This window comes from Lepidochelys kempii, chromosome 13 (assembly GCF_965140285.1).
Source record: "Lepidochelys kempii isolate rLepKem1 chromosome 13, rLepKem1.hap1, whole genome shotgun sequence".
NCBI lineage: Eukaryota > Metazoa > Chordata > Testudines > Cheloniidae > Lepidochelys > Lepidochelys kempii.
The window spans coordinates 19142949-19161275 of NC_136392.1; positions in this window are offsets into that span (position 1 = coordinate 19142949).

The window sequence follows — 18327 nt, forward strand, 5'->3', positions numbered from 1 at the left end:
GAATTCCTCTAAGGGTGAGGTTTTTATCTGTATTCAGTTTTATTACTGTACTAGACTTAGACTTGTGTGTTTTATTTTATTTTGCTTGGTAATTCACTTTGTTCTGTCTGTTACTACTTGGAACCACTTGGATCCTACTTTCTGTATTTAATAAAAACACTTTTTACTTATTAATTAACCTAGAGTATGTATTAATATCTGGGGGGGGGAGCAGCTGTGCATTTCTCTCTATCAGTGTTATAGAGGGTGAACAATTTATGAGTTTACCCTGTATAAGCTTTATACAGGGTAAAATGGATTTATTTGGGGTTTGGACGCCATTGGGGGTTGGGCATCTGAGTGTCAAAGACAGGAACACTTCCTAAGTTGCTTTCAGTTAGTCTGAAGCTTTGGGGCATGTGGTTCAGACCCTGGGTCTGTGTTGGAGCAGACTGGCGTATCTGGCTCAGCAAGACAGGGTGCTGGAGTCCCAAGCTGGCAGGGAAAGCAGGGGCAGAAGTAGTCTTGACACATCAGTTGGCAGTCCCAAGGAGGTTTCTGTGATCCAACCCATCACAGCCACCTTGTCCACCATATTTTCCCATCCCTGTGTTGAGGTAGTTGTCCTGGGGAATCTGTAAGGGTGCTCAGTACACACTACCAGTTGCTCCTTTTTTGAGGTAGCTGTCCAGGGAAGTCTATGAGGGTCCACAGACACACTGCCACCTGTCCAGTTTTATGGGCTCAGAAGCATCCCGGATGTCTCAGTTTTTTGTACCTTAGAGGTGGTAAACCTACCAAAGAATCACACACTTTCTATCTTCTGCCTTTCAAAATATCTTGCTGAGATTTTATACCAAGACTATGATTATGTGGCCGACTTTGCTGTAGTGAATTTAAATAGTTAAATCTTGAGGGCAGGGACTGTCTTTATTTGTGTGCACTGAACAGCACCAAGCTCATTGTCAACACTACACAAATGATGAGTAAAAGAGCACAGAGGCTGCAGGCTTACAAAACATAACCCGTGGTGTTAAACACTGCCAGTGCCCACTGATGTGCTGACTCTTCTATTTATTTTGAGGTGATGTGGCATGTCCCTTTGTGTAAAAGGAAGATGTGCCCTGCCACTAAAAGCAGCTATATTTAGAAGAAGACAAGAGGACTGCAGCAGGCAGTGGGGAATGCTGACTTTTGGCTGTAACTGATACCCCAAAACAGAGGTCAATAGCTTGACCTTTATGCCTGCCAACCAAACAGCTGAGCTTTTTGTTATTCTTTTGGGACAATTGCAACAGCAGATGCATGTTCAGAATTGCTTTAGTTAATTTCCTGTTAGCTGCTAAAAAGGCCTTTACAACAAAGAGCTTAATAACTTAGTAAATTAATAAGATGTTGGGAGGATAAGAGTGTATCTGTTAGAGGGCTACTTTTCAGTGGTAACGGCATGTGAGGCTGTTTGAGTTTAAATCTCCTCTCCCCTTCTTTTCTACTCTTGGGTAGTTTCCTAATCTCTTGTCTCATGATCACATAATCAGCAACTTCCAAATCTTCATTCATGGGCAAGGCCCAAATCCTGAAGTTCTTCAGTGAAAGCCCTCATTGAATGCAGAAGGAGTTGTACCTGAGTAAGGACTGAGTGAAAACTGAGGAAGGACCTCTGTGTTTGGCCCTGGGTTTTCTGATGCACCATAAAATATTCACAAATGAAAAAAAAAATCACCATCGGTCAACTTCCATCTTTACAGCAAAATCATAGTGCTCCATGCAGTCTCTACACATCCAAACAGGCCCTAAAATGCATAACAGTCTGTTCAGAAAAATCACATTATAAGCTGTACAGTCATACTAACTGGATGGAGCTGGAATATTTTCAAACTGGAGGAGTGAATATATTGAAGTAATAATAACAAAATCTTTCTTACCTATAACAGAACCAAAAGTTCTATTGGTTTGTAGAATGGGCTTTGGGACCGCATCACTCACAGCTATTACAAGGAGTATAATATCTTTTAGCAAGCTCCTTTCTAAGGGTACCCTGTACCTACAGAACCCCCTGAATTACAGAGGCAGCATATCTAGTGCTGGTGAAACAGTAATGGGAGACCAAGGACCCAACACTTCTGTTCAATAAGCAGCACTGATCAAAGACATGCTAGTTCACTCAGTCCTTTCCTGTCAGGAATGTCTCCATGGAATATTCTTCAGCATGTATACGCTTTTGGATAACTCCAGTGATGGAGTTTTCATCAGAGCCCTTCAAAAGCTATCCCAGAATCTGACCAGTTCTTTAAGAAATTTTGTCCTAGTGGCCAACCTAAATTTTCCATTTATTCAGTTACATCTCATTATTATACTTAGCTATTTCTTCCTGAACCACCCCAAACCAGTTCTTGATATCCTTCCGATACTCACAGATATTAATCAAATCACTGCTTAGCCAAGATCTACTTTAAAAAAATTCTATCTAATCTATCTATCTATCTAGTCACTGTAGCCTCTGGGCTCCCTTAACACCAAATCATGTCGGAATGAATCAACCTCAGATGATATCTGTACAAGAGTCACAGCAGAAATGTTTTTACTGATCACATTGCGTGTCTAGTAAATGGACATTTTGTGCACACACTGAGTGTGGTTTGGTATTTTGGAGGGCTTGTATATCTAACAGTGTGACCAAGGAACAAAACTAGATATCTCTCCAGATCTCTTTGACTGGCACCCAATGCCACTTCCCTTGTTATTAGTTGCCTCTTTCATGTGTGAGTGGCACCTTGCTGAGCTGCCAAAGATGATAGGATTTAACACAGCTGAGCTATTTTCTTTTCCTACTCTCCTGGAACTAAGCCAAGGAAATGCCATTATCTCCTCATCTGTGGTTTTCCCTTTTAATATCTCTCATTTTACATTAAATCTTACTTTTGCTCCTCAGGAATGGTAAGAATGTTTTGGCTCCAGCTCTGGGAGGAGAAGGATTATGAGAGTGCTTCTTAAAGCCATGTTCATCCAGATGTCCAAGCATCTGAGCATGAGGTGTTCTCCATTTGATCCTCCTCCTCCCTCACAGTGTGACTGCAGAAATCCTAGGGATAATTTCCACCAAAACCAATAGAGTTGTAAACTGCACTTATACAAGCAATGAATTGATCCAGTTCTGTGTGTGTGTATTGCTCACAATCCTCCTGCTTCTGCCCTATAGCAAGCCTGTGAATATCAACAGAAGCCCTAAATTATCCACCAATAATCTGTTTTCCTCCCATGGTGGCAACCATAACTCCCAAGCTTCAGACCTGCTGTTGTGTGACACCAGCAATCCAAAATGTGGGACAACTGTACATTGTCGTGAGCTGCTCCATAATTTACAGATAATGTTTTTTAACTATGAAACCTATTTCTTGGGTTGCTTTCTCACTATGTGAATTAAACAAACCAGTTTTTAATAAAGAAAACTGACAAGTGCAGCCATAAAGTTCTCACAACAAGATCATAACCCCGGCTTTCAGATCCCCACACAGCCATCTATCCCTTGAAGGACAGGAGTAATTGCTATCCTCTCTGTGGACTAGCCACCAGAGGGAGACTTAACATACATCTTGCCAGTGGGATGTACAATGATTTGTTAGGTTTCAGAGTAACAGCCGTGTTAGTCTGTATTTGCAAAAAGAAAAGGAGTACTTGTGGCACCTTAGAGACTAACCAATTTATTAGAGCATAAGCTTTCGTGAGCTACAGCTCACTTCCTCAGATGCATATCATGGAAACTGCAGCAGGCTTTATATATACACAGAGAATATGAAACAATACCTACACCTGGATTTGTGCAGGAAATAGCCCAACTTGATTGTCATGCACATTGTGTAAAGAGTTGTCACTTTGGATGGGCTATCACCAGCAGGAGAGTGAATTTGTGTGGTGGGGTGGAGGGTGAGAAAACCTGGATTTGTGCTGGAAATGGCCCACCTGACGATCACTTTAGATAAGCTATTACCAGCAGGACAGTGGGGTGGGAGTAGGTATTGTTTCATATTCTCTGTGTATATATAAAGCCTGCTGCAGTTTCCATGATATGCATCTGAGGAAGTGAGCTGTAGCTCACGAAAGCTTATGCTCTAATAAATTGGTTAGTCTCTAAGGTGCCACAAGTACTCCTTTTCTTAATGATTTGTTAGACAGTAGTGAGTACTGGAGATCAGAAATACTAGGTTCTCTTCTTTCCCTGCTGTTGGGAGGGGAGCATGGTATAAATAGACAGAGGCTAACCAAAGCACAGATATTTGGCACATTCAATCTGAAATCCAGTGTGTCTATATGAATAAGATGGGGGTGTGCTGTAACAGACATGGTTTCTAGTCCTGTCTCTGCCTGAAGTAACCTTGTGAAGCCTCTTTGTTAAATGGGGGACGAACACCTGAGTGCCTTCTAAGGATGACTCAGGTCTTAGTCAGTAATAAGGGCTATGAAGAGCATGTAAATATCAGTCAGTAGAGGTTAGATTTGAACTCATGGACTCAGCTCGCTTTCGTATAGCCTGCAGGGCTTTGGGTGGGGCTCTCCTCTGTCTCATGTCTGTGGAACACTGCCTGACTTGCTGATGCAGCAGAACAGGGAACCAGCCAAAAAAATTAACATCCCACCCTAGCCAGTACCTCTGAAAGGTCTCGTGGCAATGCTGATTCTCATGCTGATTTTACTGGGATTAGTACTATGTGGCTGGGCAAGACTATGTAGCTGAGTGCTGAGGATATTTGGTTAGATTTTCCTATAACTGTTTATCAAGAAGATACGCACAGTAGGAGCAAAGTGCTGAATGTGCTTGTGCCCAATTCCATAGAGGGCATGTGGGCTGCATGTTTGACACGCCATCTCTTCTAGTGTGTCCTTAAAGTAGGGAGATAAATAACCATTAATGAGAGTTTTTATCCAGGAAAATAGGGGAAATGACAATTACCTGCCTGCTCCTATTCCTTAGGTGAACTTGGTCTACTGACTTAGTGCAAAGAGGTTGACATAGGTTAGCTGGCCATCAGTCATGAAGAATGTTGTGTTCCTATAGATACAGATGAATTGTGTGGTCCGTACGGCATGTAATGGTAACCCCATTCAGGGTATTTCTACACTGCAATTAAAAACTTGCAGCTGGCCCATGCCAGCTGACACAGGCTCACAGGGCTCAGGCTAAGGGGCTGATTCATTGCGGTGTAGGTGTTTGAGCTCAGGCTGCAGCCTAAGCTCTGAGACCCTCCTGCCTCATAGGGTCCTAGAGCCTGGGCTCCAGCGTGAGCCTGAATGTCTACACCACAATTAAACAGCCCTGTGAGCCAGAGTCAGCTGGCATGGGCCAGCCGCCAGTGTCTAATTGCAGTGTAGACATACCCTCAGAGACCAAATCTCAGAGAGGGGTCCAATCTACCGCCAGCGGATAACAAACCCAACTGAAATGAATGGCTGAAATCCCTGGCAGCAGCACGTCCATAGCCAGCAGATTATTATTATTGTTGTTATGTGTTTTATTTGCATAGTATCCAGAGTATGTGAGGTGCTGGGTTTCAGCGGGAGATTATTTTAGTTATTAACAAAATCCACAATTTGCCTCATCCTCACAATATTTTCTGTGATTCTGGCATCAGTATGAACCTGGAACTGGAGGGATCAGAGGTTTTATAAATGCCATGTTCCATGATTCCTCACACACTCAGAGAGAGGTTGCTATCTCAGCATGTATCTTCTCATCAGAAAATTCTAAATCATGAAATGAAGAGCACATGTATCCGAGACCCAAGTTATGTTGTTTAATTCTTAACGCAGAGATCCAGGACTGTGCCAGTCTGAACTTGGGTTTGGAAAGTATTGCTGTACCATGCTGGGTAAATAGACATTTAGATTCCCTTCCTGTTTATGTGCTTTTCTTGGCCCTTGCGACTGTGTCTGCATCTGCATTGTGATTAAAAAGTATTTCATTAGCATACAAACATAAAATTAAAAAGTGTAATAGTTATTGTAAAAATAAAACTGTCGCAAACCACTCAGGCAAACTGTGCCCTGGGGAGCTGGTAAGCTTGGACAAGCTGGAAAAATAAAACTACAACTGTAACAGCTTCTCCCAGAGGAGGTACAACAGGCTAGAAAAATAAAATTCATCTAGTGCAGCCAACAGCCATCCTGAGGACGCTGCGGCAAGAGAAGTGAAACACAGATCCAATGTTCAAGCAAAGAAACCCTCCCTCTGTTCCCTCCCCACCCCACTCCCAAAGACTAGGAGCACAACTAGCCAGAAAACCATTGGGGCTTTTTTTGGAGGTCAAATACCAGAAGATGTGGACAGTGGACCTTCTGCATTGCAAATCTGAGGGTTAATGAATATAAAGCCACAAGGCGTATTCCATTTTGGGATCACTTGCTCCTGTCAGCATTGGGCTGCTCTGGTTAAATGTAGCCTTTCCAAAAAATAAGACAGAAAGATAGTGATAGATCTTGTCATTGTTTTCTAAACCAGCATAATTCGGAGTGTGCAAAAATCACCTTGCTATAACAGCAACGGAGCAGTATTAAGAACCCTGGCACCTGTATTCTACAATCATCAGAAGTTTACTCAGAAATCAAATGCCACAAATTCTCAGAGGTTTGACAGTATACATGTGGAGAGCAATCAGCATCTGATATTATTGTAACAGGTGCATGGCACCATATGCCCTATGACCTATAGTTGAGCAGTTCTGATTCCATCCAATAGAGAGCAGTGACATGCGTAACACTAGCCAGTTTATTGCAGTACATTTAATAAGAGCTGGTATAGTTAAAATCAATTTTAGCTTAGGAACCTCTGCGCTATGAGATGTACTAAAATTGCATATAACATGACAGTTTGAAGCAGATTCTTGGCTTTATCTATGTTCTTACACTTACACACATCCCTGTAGTATCTGAGTTGTTGTTGTCCTGTCTTGCAAGCTTCATTTGCAATAATCATATCGGGCCATGAAATTTGGGAATGAATTTGGCAGCTTGTGCAGGGTCCTTTTGTGACACATGGCTAGAAAGTGTTAAACATCCTGCAAAATAAATAACCCTTAAAAGACATATGGGGAGATAATGGTTGTATTTTTGTGCATTTACATATGTATGAGTAGGGTCCACAATGTAACCAACAGTCCCTGTCTATGTTGTATTCTGATAATTCAGAGGTCAAAAGAACATCCTGTCATTTAAATGAATTGTAAACACAGGATATCTCAGCATTCGTCTCTCTTTGAAATGTACTGTGAATGGTGGAGGAACAAGCAATGGCCCTATGTTCATTCATATAGCTAAGTACTAGTGATGGACCTCCTTCAAAGTCATCCTAATTACCTTTTGTTCCCTGTCAAAAGACATGAACTTGTATAAAGGATCCTTGGGTCCTGAATCTGTCATCTCAGATCTGCTTAGGCTTCATCAGGGGAAGTTTGAGTCACAAGGCTGAGGTCCCAGTTATGCTGGTATGCCCTGAATATATTTGGACATTGGACTATAACCTACAGACTATTTCTGAAAGAACTCTTTGCAACTACAAAGCTCACCACCTCTGCTATGAGTCTGCACCTTAATTAATTGAACTCATGCCTGTATGTATATTGATCTTTTAACCATACTCTCTCTCTTTTGTTTTTTTAATAAATTTTAGTTTAGTTAAGTTTAGTAGTGTGTATTTGGGTAAGATCTGGAATATTCAATAACCTGGGAGGTAATGTGTCCGATCCTTTGGGATTGGTAGAACCTTTTTTTTCATATGATGAAATAAGATTTACAGAAATTTTCATCATATTTGACGTGGATACCTGGATGGAGGCCTCAGGCTGGATCACTTTAAGGAAACTGTGTTGTTTGGACTTCCAGTAAGGTAATAAAGAAGCTGTTTTATGCTGTCTTTGTACATATAAGTATTGGAATATCCACCAGCTTTATGGGGATTATCTGCCTGATTCTTTGCAGTTCACCCTAATTGAGTGACCAGAGCTGGCTCCCCACTAGGACCGCGGTCACACCTTTATAAAGGCTGGATCCAAGGTGTCCAATCTGAAAAGCTTCACTTTCTCTATGATGTAACATTCAAAAGCATGGGCAGGTGTTAAAGCCAGATCCCAAAACATCTTGCCGAGTGGATATATCCTGGTCCCATCTCCACTGATTTTCATTCCTGCAGTGCACTCTGTCCACAGTCTCATGATAGTGGATGTTATTAGTATCTAAATACTTCCCAATTATTTATATAAAAAATTCACCCTTCCTCTTTTCCTTCTCAGGAGATAGGACTAAACTGTTTGAATAGAATTCAAGGGATGCATACAAGAGATAGAGAGGGGCGTAGTGAGGAAACCTTTGTCAAAGAGATGAATTTGGCAATTAGCTCTGAATGCTATGAGGTCTGTGATCATTCTTATCTCTTGTAGAAGTAAGTTCCAGCTTCTTTGAAAGTCCCTTCTCTGATGCTCATGTGTTGCACCTTATTAGATAAAACTTTCATCATTCCATTGGGATGTAGCTGTCACAGGAGGTCATTGGCACAGAGGGAGAGGCGATGTCTCATGTAGTTAGGACTATTCTCCTGGAGGATTTTGACTATCAGGACAGAGACTTTGAGCTGGATTCTGTATTCCGTGGGGAGCCAATACAGAGAGAGGTGCACTGGGGTGATGTGCTAATAGCGACCTGTGCTGCTTAGCAGATGGGCTGTTGCATTTTGCACCAGCTGGAGTTTTTTTCAGGGTGTGTGGTTTCATTTCTAGATATGAACTGAAATAATCACCTCTTGAGGTCACTGATGTGTGGATCACTGTGGTCAGGTCTGTAGCTGATTTGAAGGGCGCAGTCTTCTGACCAGTTACAGAAAAATGGATGAATTTGCTGTCGTCACTACTTGCGTACCTAATAGCACTGAAGAATCCAAAAGGACCACAGGGCTGTGGAGCTGCTTAATGATTAGATGCAGATGCCCTCAGAAGTGGAGGATATGGCAGAGGAGGAAAGTTCTTTCAAGAGTTTCCCTCTTCCTATCAGCATTACTTCTATCATATCCACTTGCTTTTTGTGTTGCCTTTATCTCATTCCTGTATCTACTCTATCTCTACTATTAACATAGTAATTTAAACAACAAAATTTATTTTTTAGGCACTAGATATGTCTTTCCAAATTGCTATAGTCATATTTCTACTTTCCTCAGACAAGTGTAAATTTCTCATGGCCAGTCACTTTTTATGGTTCCCTCCAGTGTTTTTGTGGATTGTAAGATCCTTGGGCCCCAGCCATGAAGATCAGGTTCGCAGCATCTGAATTATTTCCGTGATTAAAGACAGTAAAAGGCTTTGCAGACCTTTTTCAGAGAAATCTCTCTTGGTTGATATTGTCCTGAGCTATGTTGTATTTCACTGTGAACTAAATTGGAATTCGCAGCGAAGGAAAGGGTTCATTTTAAACCCCCAGTAGAATTTTGAATGATGTGATGTAGATTAGGATTTTTTTCTTCCAGTACTATTGATGATCCAGTCTCTCTTCTGCATTCTGGAGCTTGCTTTAGCAGAATTAATGAGAAAATCTCTCCTTTTGAGTGGGGAAACTAAATGCTACAGTTCCAAACTACAGTCCTCTTCTAAGTTGAGAATCTGTCTGTCTATCTATTTCCCACCCATCTTCTTCATGGGACAATAGGTCATATTTCTAATGTCCCCACCCCCAAGGCACCTAGGAAGACTTTATCATCCTGGTCATTATGCCTCTGAGCCCAAAACAAACTGGGTGAGTGAATTGATCTTGATAAAACAAGAACTGTCTTGGACTGTTGCTCAAAACAAAAAACAGAGATTGGAAGATGTTGCTGGAGGATGCAGGTCCCTGCCCATAGAGAAGTGATGGCTGGAAACCTGAGACATAAAGGGGCACTGTTGAGCAGACCATAGAGGGCAAAGAGGTACAGTTAACCTCGGAACTTGTGATTTTTCCTTTGGTTTTCCATTTCTGCAGCCACGGGCATTTTCTGGTCCGATTCCGGAGTTGAAGTAGAAGTGCGCAAACACCGCCTGATAGGTTAGTGTTCTGGGGCCAGCCAAAAGTAGGAAGGGCCAGTATTCTATTCTCTCAAGGCTTTCAGCCTAACATCACAACTGCGGGGATTCAGATAATTTGGAGGTGGTTTAGAACAGCCGCCTTCAAATAGAATTACCTCCAATCTGGACAGGCATTAAATTTGATCTTCACACTTTATACTGCTAGGAAGCTGGGATTTGAGTGCCAATTTCAGTGATGTATGGTGTTTGTTTCTAGCTCTGATAATGTGTAAGATCTTGGCTCTTAAACTGTCACCGATTCATTGGCCTGGGAGTGCTCTGCTAGCACTAGTCCAGCACTGAATTAAGCAAGTTCTGGAACTCAGACCAGTGTAAGTTTTTAGCCATTGACAAATGTGTTCTTCCTTTGCTCCAGACATTTGCTTTGCCTCCGTTCATTCCTTTGTCATTGAAATCTCTATTACTCCTAGTCTGGGCTATTCACAAACCTTTCGGACTTTCTGCAGCCATTTTTGTTTCATGCTGAAAATTTGGCCCAGGCTTATAATTACAGCATTATTAATGTATTTTTATCATCATTAATTATTTTTACATGCTGAAATTGATTCAATATGCTTGGAGCTGCCATACTAGTACATGCCTTGATTAGCTTCCAAGTTGGAGCCCTCACACACCAAACACAAGGAGTTACAATAGTTTTAAATCACTCTAACCTTCAACGACTGATTTAAATTATTGGAAGGTGTTCAAGTTTTTATAAGCCCTTGAATGGGAGCCCTGTTTGGATTTTGGATATGTGCAGTGCAGCAGGATTTAAAATGATTTGAGTGCTTGACATTTTTCCTAAGCCCCTGTATGGCTGGGAAATAATCAGGCTTGTCGGGCAGTGCACTGTGCAGAGACTTTGCATGATAACTATCACATTTTAAAGATACTTCTAATTCTTTTAAATTGAAACATTTCTACTTTATTTAATGGACTTTAAAGGGGCTTTCTGTGCTGCTTGGGGGATTGATAATGGGCTGCAGAGTTTCACCTCTGAGTTGGTGATTTGAATCTAGCCCCAGGTCAATAGTGAATGAAAATCATTATCGCCTGATTGCTGGTCATAGCCCGAAAGGTTTCAAAGTAACAGCCGTGTTAGTCTGTATTCGCAAAAAGAAAAGGAGTACTTGTGGCACTTTAGCGACTAACCAATTTATTTGAGCATGAGCTTTCGTGAGCTACAGCTCACTTCATCGGATGCATACCATGGAAAGAGAATTGATCTCAGCAGAGAGGCCAATAATTGGATGTGCACAGTGACTGAACTCCCCATTGATCTCTAGGAGAGGTCCTAAGTGAAATGAATTGGTGGTATCAATCCAGTTCCTCATGAAGAGGTGCCCATGTCCCAGAACTAGTAGGCATATTTTGTATGATTGCTGGGAGCCTCAGCAGAAAGGTCAAGGGCTGAATAGGCCCCCACTCAGCCCTCTGGGTCTGGGCTGTTGCACATTTGGTATGTTTATACTGCCTTGGACTGCCATGGCCAGCTTGTGCCAGCTGACTTGGGCTTGTGGGGTGTAGGCTGTGGGGCTGATTAATTGTGGTGTAGATGCGCCATCTTGGGCTGCAGCCTGAGCTCTATGACCCTCCCACCTTGCAGGGTCCTGGAGCCCAGGCTCTAGCCAAGTCCGGACATCTGCAATGCAATTAAGCAGCTGCGCAAGACTGAGTTAGTTTTTAATTGGAGTGTAGACATACCCACTGATGAGCTGCTTGCACGGCCGCTGCCTCTGCTGCAGTCATTCAATACAGACAGAAGCTCAGGATCTAGATCCGTCAATCTAGCACCAACACTCACTAAAAACAAAACGAAAAGGAGGACTTGTGGCACCTTAGAGACTAACCAATTTATTTGAGCATAAGCTTTCGTGAGCTACAGCTCACTTCATCATGCATCCGATGAAGTGAACTGTAGCTCATGAAAGCTTATGCTCAAATAAATTGGTTAGTCTCTAAGGTGCCACAAGTACTCCTTTTCTTTTTGCAAATACAGACTAACACGGCTGTTACTCTAAAAACAAAACAAGTTTTAAAATTACTTGGAAGTGCTCCCACAATTGAAAATTGCTTGTGGAAAATGAACTGCTGCGTGGAAGTGCAAGCCATGGCTATAGAAGGTCTATTGTGTTGCCAGATAGATTTAAGACCAGAACAGAATCCACAGTCCTGTGAAATATCTGGATGAGTCAGATGTCAAATAATTTTTTGGACAATTACAAAACGTCTCTAGTGGTAAAACCTTGCGCTTGAAATTAAACCATGACTTGTGAAACAGCAAGCACTACATATGCTCTCATATGCAGCAGCCGAACATATTGTTATAGCTTGAATTCTTACCTCTGAGTTGTTTCATATAATTTTATGTTATTAGATGTGTTGCATGTAAACAGTTGTGAACATGAGAATCTGTGCAGCAAAATGTTCCAAGTTTACGCCCACTACACCAAATTCTGCAGTTCTCACTCAGTCAATAATACATCACTGAGAGTTGTGGGTGTTGAGAATCTGTGAAAATCAGGCAACATTTATTTATGGATTTAACAGTTTAACTTCAGGCACCCAAATTTTAAAATGTTAGTCCTAATGTGATACTGGCCCAAATTCTGCTCTGAGTTACAGAAGGGTTAAATCTGGAGTAACTCCACCGGAGAAAATGGAGTCACTCTGGATTCACCTTCATGTAAATGAGAGCAGAATTAGACTCACTCTATTGTAAATGTCACTTTTTTATAGTGAAAGAAACCATTGTTAGCTTATTAATAATAAGGGCGATTCCTAAAACCAGCTACAGTACATACAAAGAATGGCTTTTTATATTTTAAACAAAGCATAATTCTCCTTAAAACCCCTTTTATTAAGTTTTTAGAACAATATTAGATATATAAACAGCCATGTTAATTAGATTATATAGTTAATGTACATTAGAACTATGACTTATTGCGAAGTTACTGACCATGAAAGCACATTTGGATCATTCCAGTCTGTAATCCCCACTTAATCCATTCCAAGTCTGTCAATCAACGCAATACGGTCAGGATATTTATGATCACATCAGACGAGAGATCTGGAAGAATTTCACAACTTTGCAGAGCTGAATCCAGAAAAAAAGAAGGGGAAAAAATGTTTCCACTGGCAAAATGAAGCATTGCCAGGAAAAACATAATGGTTGACTTGGCCCATGTAATTGAATTTTCTACTCAGAAGTAATTTACAAACCAACAACAGGGAAAAATTATCAATCCTTGGAACTTTCATAATAACAAAACAGAGGAGTTTTACCTGGCACAGCGCATTTCTTAATCACATTTTTTCTTTTCTAAATTTGTTCTGTGGCTTCCTGCCCTCCCACCCCCCACACTTTTTTTTGTTTTTGTTTTTTTTTTGCCTATATAGGTTAATGTAAATCACCAGTGTGGAGCTGAAAGGGATCCCTTCTTAGGCCCCTTTTGCTGCTGGCATGCATTGCAGGCTGGATTTCAGGGGCTGTAACATTCTCCAGAAGAGCTGGTCAGGAATTTTTTGATGCAAAATATTGATTTGTTGAAGCCAACACTTTTTGTGGGGAAGGGTTGATTTTGACCAATTTTTCAAGTCAAACAAACAAACCTGAAAAAAGGTTTTATGTTTCAACATTTTCTAAAAACAACAGTTCAGTTTGCTGGTTCAAAATGATTTTTTGTTTAGAAATTTAAGCTAATTAGGGTAAAAAACATTACATGGTTGACATTGAAACAAAATGTTTTGAAGTGATCAAAACCAAACATTTCAATTGACCTGAACTGAAATTTTTTGGGGGGAGGGGTCAGTTCACACATTTTGGGGGGCTTTTGACTTTTTGTTGAGACTCAGGATGGAAATTTTTTTTAAATATCTCAAAAGTTTTCATGGGACAGGAAAACAATTTCCTGCCTAAGTCTACTCCTCAGTGCAAGGACCATATCTTCCTATGTTTCTGTATATAACAAGGCCCCAATCACCTTTGGGCACCTACACAATTAAAACAACAAAAATCAGTGGGGTGGAATGCTTTTAAATGTCAAGGTCCCATGACAACACTGACATTTCCATATGAGCTGTACAGTACCAAAGACACAGGGTAGCATTGAAGGTGTCTTATACCCTATGTACCCAGCATATTATGCAGCAGAAAAGAGGCACATTTTGAGTTGTCAGAGGTAAATGGTCAGTAATTTTTTAGGGAAGCCAATGGTTGCCTAATAGCATATTTCATTACTCTCCATTTTAAAAAGCATTTTCATAGAAAAAATGTATAAATAGAAATAATTTATGAAGACAACAGTAACAAAAATTAACCAAGTTTGCAAAATCAGATGTGTAAGGACCAGACTGGAGAATAGGATTCTGGACAGAGACTTGGGCAAAACACACGTGTGCATGCACGTGCCCACATGTGCTCTCTCCCAGGGCTCAACCTCTCCCAGCACTCTGCTGTGACTACACAAGCCACGTTAGCCCTAACACACAGGTAAGTGAGACTGGTTTCCAGCTATGCATTTGTAAGTGTTCATTGAGGCCTGGGGCCTTGGCCTGAGTTGTCACCTGGTCTGCCAGCATCTCATTGGCCACTGTCAGAGACAGGATAATGGATGGAGTTGATCCAATGTGATGACTGGTGTGTTCTTGTCCTATTATTAATTCAAAGCACTGAGTGTTCTAGGTACCTTACACATTATATGCATAGACACATTTGCTGCCCTGCAGAATATGTAAACTAATGAAGCAGTGAGGTGATCACTACAAGAAGCACATATTCCTGTTTACTGTCAGGTAAATCTTACTAGCTTGTTGCTGAGGGTTTTTCATTAAAAGACTCTTTCCATTTAAAAATCATAGAATCATAGAATCATAGAATATCAGGGTTGGAAGGGACCCCAGAAGGTCATCTAGTCCAACCCCCTGCTCAAAGCAGGACCAATTCCCAGTTAAATCATCCCAGCCAGGGCTTTGTCAAGCCTGACCTTAAAAACCTCTAAGGAAGGAGATTCTACCACCTCCCTAGGTAACGCATTCCAGTGTTTCACCACCCTCTTAGTGAAAAAGTTTTTCCTAATATCCAATCTAAACCTTCCCCACTGCAACTTGAGACCATTACTCCTCGTTCTGTCATCTGCTACCATTGAGAACAGTCTAGAGCCATCCTCTTTGGAACCCCCTTTCAGGTAGTTGAAAGCAGCTATCAAATCCCCCCTCATTCTTCTCTTCTGCAGGCTAAACAATCCCAGCTCCCTCAGCCTCTCCTCATAACTCATGTGTTCCAGTCCCCTAATCATTTTTGTTGCCCTTCGCTGGACTCTCTCCAATTTATCCACATCCTTCTTGAAGTGTGGGGCCCAAAACTGGACACAGTACTCCAGATGAGGCCTCACCAATGTCGAATAGAGGGGAACGATCACGTCCCTCGATCTGCTCGCTATGCCCCTACTTATACATCCCAAAATGCCATTGGCCTTCTTGGCAAGAAGGGCACACTGCTGACTCATATCCAGCTTCTCGTCCACTGTCACCCCTAGGTCCTTTTCCGCAGAACTGCTGCCTAGCCATTCGGTCCCTAGTCTGTAGCTGTCCATTGGGTTCTTCCGTCCTAAGTGCAGGACCCTGCACTTATCCTTATTGAACCTCATCAGATTTCTTTTGGCCCAATCCTCCAATTTGTCTAGGTCTTTCTGTATCCTATCCCTCCCCTCCAGCGTATCTACCACTCCTCCCAGTTTAGTATCATCCGCAAATTTGCTGAGAGTGCAATCCACACCATCCTCCAGATCATTTATGAAGATATTGAACAAAACCGGCCCCAGGACCGACCCTTGGGGTACTCCACTTGATACCGGCTGCCAACTAGATATGGATCCATTGATCACTACCGTTGAGCCCGACAATCTAGCCAGCTTTCTACCCACCTTGTAGTGCATTCATCCAGCCCATACTTCCTTAACTTGCTGACAAGAATACTGTGGGAGACCGTGTCAAAAGCTTTGCTAAAGTCAAGAAACAATACATCCACTGCTTTCCCTCCATCCACAGAACCAGTAATCTCATCATAAAAGGCAATTAGATTAGTCAGGCATGACCTTCCCTTGGTGAATCCATGCTGGCTGTTCCTGATCACTTTCCTCTCATGCAAGTGCTTCAGGATTGATTCTTTGAGGACCTGCTCCATGATTTTTCCAGGGACTGAAGTGAGGCTGACTGGCCTGTAGTTCCCAGGATCCTCCTTCTTCCCTTTTTTAAAGATTGGCACTACATTAGCCTTTTTCCAGTCATCTGGGACTTCCCCGGTTCGCCACGAGTTTTCAAAGATAATGGCCAATGGCTCTGCAATCACAGCCGCCAATTCCTTCAGCACTCTCGGATGCAACTCGTCCGGCCCCATGGACTTGTGCACGTCCAGCTTTTCTAAATAGTCCCTAACCACCTCTATCTCCACAGAGGGCTGGCCATCTCTTCCCCATTTTGTGATGCCCAGCGCAGCAGTCTGGGAGCTGACCTTGTTAGTGAAAACAGAGGCAAAAAAAGCATTGAGTACATTAGCTTTTTCCACATCCTCTGTCACTAGGTTGCCTCCCTCATTCAGTAAGGGGCCCACACATTCCTTGGCTTTCTTCTTGTTGCCAACATACCTGAAGAAACCCTTCTTGTTACTCTTGACATCTCTGGCTAGCTGCAGCTCCAGGTGCGATTTGGCCCTCCTGATAACATTCCTACATGCCCGAGCAATATTTTTATACTCTTCCCTGGTCATATGTCCAACCTTCCACTTCTTGTAAGCTTCTTTTTTATGTTTAAGATCCGCTAGGATTTCACCATTAAGCCAAGCTGGTCGCCTGCCATATTTACTATTCTTTCGACTCATCGGGATGGTTTGTCCCTGTAACCTCAACAGGGATTCCTTGAAATACAGCCAGCTCTCCTGGACTCCTTTCCCTTTCAAGTTAGTCCCCCAGGGGATCCTGGCCATCCGTTCCCTGAGGGAGTCGAAGTCTGCTTTCCTGAAGTCCAGGGTCCGTATCCTGCTGCTTACCTTTCTTCCCTGCGTCAGGATCCTGAACTCAACCAACTCATGGTCACTGCCTCCCAGATTCCCATCCACTTTTGCTTCCCCCACTAATTCTACCCGGTTTGTGAGCAGCAGGTCAAGAAAAGCGCCCCCCCTAGTTGGCTCCTCTAGCACTTGCGCCAGGAAATTGTCCCCTACGCTTTCCAAAAACTTCCTGGATTGTCTATGCACCGCTGTATTGCTCTCCCAGCAGATATCAGGAAAATTAAAGTCACCCATGAGAATCAGGGCATGCGATCTAGTAGCTTCCGTGAGCTGCCGGAAGAAAGCCTCATCTACCTCATCCTCCTGGTCCGGTGGTCTATAGCAGACTCCCACCACTACATCACTCTTGTTGCACACACTTCTAAACTTAATCCAGAGACACTCAGGTTTTTCTGCAGTTTTTCTGCAGCAAAAAAGAACAATGTCTGTGAAAGGTAAGATCATTTGGGGGCTGATCCTGCGAGGTGTTGTGCATTTTGGCCCTGATCCCACAAAGCATTTAACTTTAAGGGTGTGAGTAATCCTATTGATGTCAATGCTTTGCTGGATCAGAGCCAGAGTGCTCGGCAGAGCACCTGGATGATCAAGCCATTGACTGGCCACCACTGTACATGTACATAAAACTATGCTGTAAAGAAGACAAGAATCAGTTATTCTTGGTGGTTGGTGGGACAGAGCCAGAAATAATGTGTTTAGTAAAGAAAATTCACATCCAACTCTTGTGTCTGGTTGCTCATATCAGCACTTATGTACTTAACAAGGCTATTTACAGACCTAAGTAGTGATTTGAGCAATGTAATAAATGCTTTTGTCCCTTCCAGCTGATGATCAGATCCTCAGTTTGACCGGAGCCAGTTCATGGATTCTCTACCCTCATAGCTGGACTATTATAAGCATAGACTTCATGCTTCCCCACTCAGTTACGCTCGACCTGCGTCTCCTATGTCCTGCAAACAGCACCTCCTGCAGGTGGTTGGGGAAAGACTTTTCCTGACTGGCCTCTACTAATTGGAGCTGTACTGAACTCATTTCATTAGGAAGCTGTTCTTTCAAAATCAAGCTCAAGTTTGGGCTGGTGTTTGGCTAACTCTCCATCTCACGGTTATTGAGTGCACTGGAGATTGCCATAAAAGAACGAGCATGCTGAAACCGCTAGGCCCCACTGTAGACTTTTCTGAGGCCTGTTTTTCACAGATCATTCTT